An 876-nucleotide genomic window follows, 5' to 3' on the forward strand; every position below is an offset into this window, starting at 1 on the left:
AAACAGTGAAACTTTACTATTGAGTAGGACAGTTACGGACAAAGTATAAACGTTACTATTGAGTAAGACAGTTACGGAATTAGTGAAAACGTTACTATTGAGTAAAACAGTTACGAAAATAGTGAAAACGTAACTATTGAGTAAGACAGTTACGGAAACAGTGAAAACGTTACTATTGAGTAGGACAGTTACGGACAAAGTATAAACGTTACTATTGAGTAAGACAGTTACGAAACAGTGAAAACATTACTATTGAGTAGGTCAGTTACGAAAATTGTGAAAACGTTACTATTGAGTAGGACAGTTACGGACAAAGTATAAACGTTACTATTGAGTAAGACAAATACTGAAACAGTGAAACGTTACTATTGAGTAAGACAGTTACGAAACAGTGAAAACATTACTATNGGAAACAGTGAAAACGTTACTATTGAGTAAGACAGTTACGGAAACAGTGAAACGATACTATTGAGTAAGACAGTTACGGAAACAGTGAAAACGTTACTATTGAGTAGGACAGTAACGGAAACAGTGAAACGTTACTATTGCGAAAGACAGTTACGGAAACAGTGAAAACATCACTATTGAGTAGGACAGTTAAGGAAACAGTGAAAACGTTACTATTGAGTAAGACAGTTACGGAAACAGTGAAACGATACTATTGAGTAAGACAGTTACGGAAACAGTGAAAACGTTACTATTGAGTAGGACAGTTACGGAAACAGTGAAACGTTACTATTGCGAAAGACAGTTACGGAAACAGTGAAAGCATTACTATTGAGTAGGACAGTTACGGAAACAGTGAACACGTTACTACTGAGTAGGACAGTAACGGAAACAGTGAAACGTTACTATTGCGAAAGACAGTTACGGAAA

Source organism: Mizuhopecten yessoensis, unplaced genomic scaffold (assembly GCF_002113885.1).
Source record: "Mizuhopecten yessoensis strain PY_sf001 unplaced genomic scaffold, ASM211388v2 scaffold3023, whole genome shotgun sequence".
Lineage (NCBI taxonomy): Eukaryota > Metazoa > Mollusca > Bivalvia > Pectinida > Pectinidae > Mizuhopecten > Mizuhopecten yessoensis.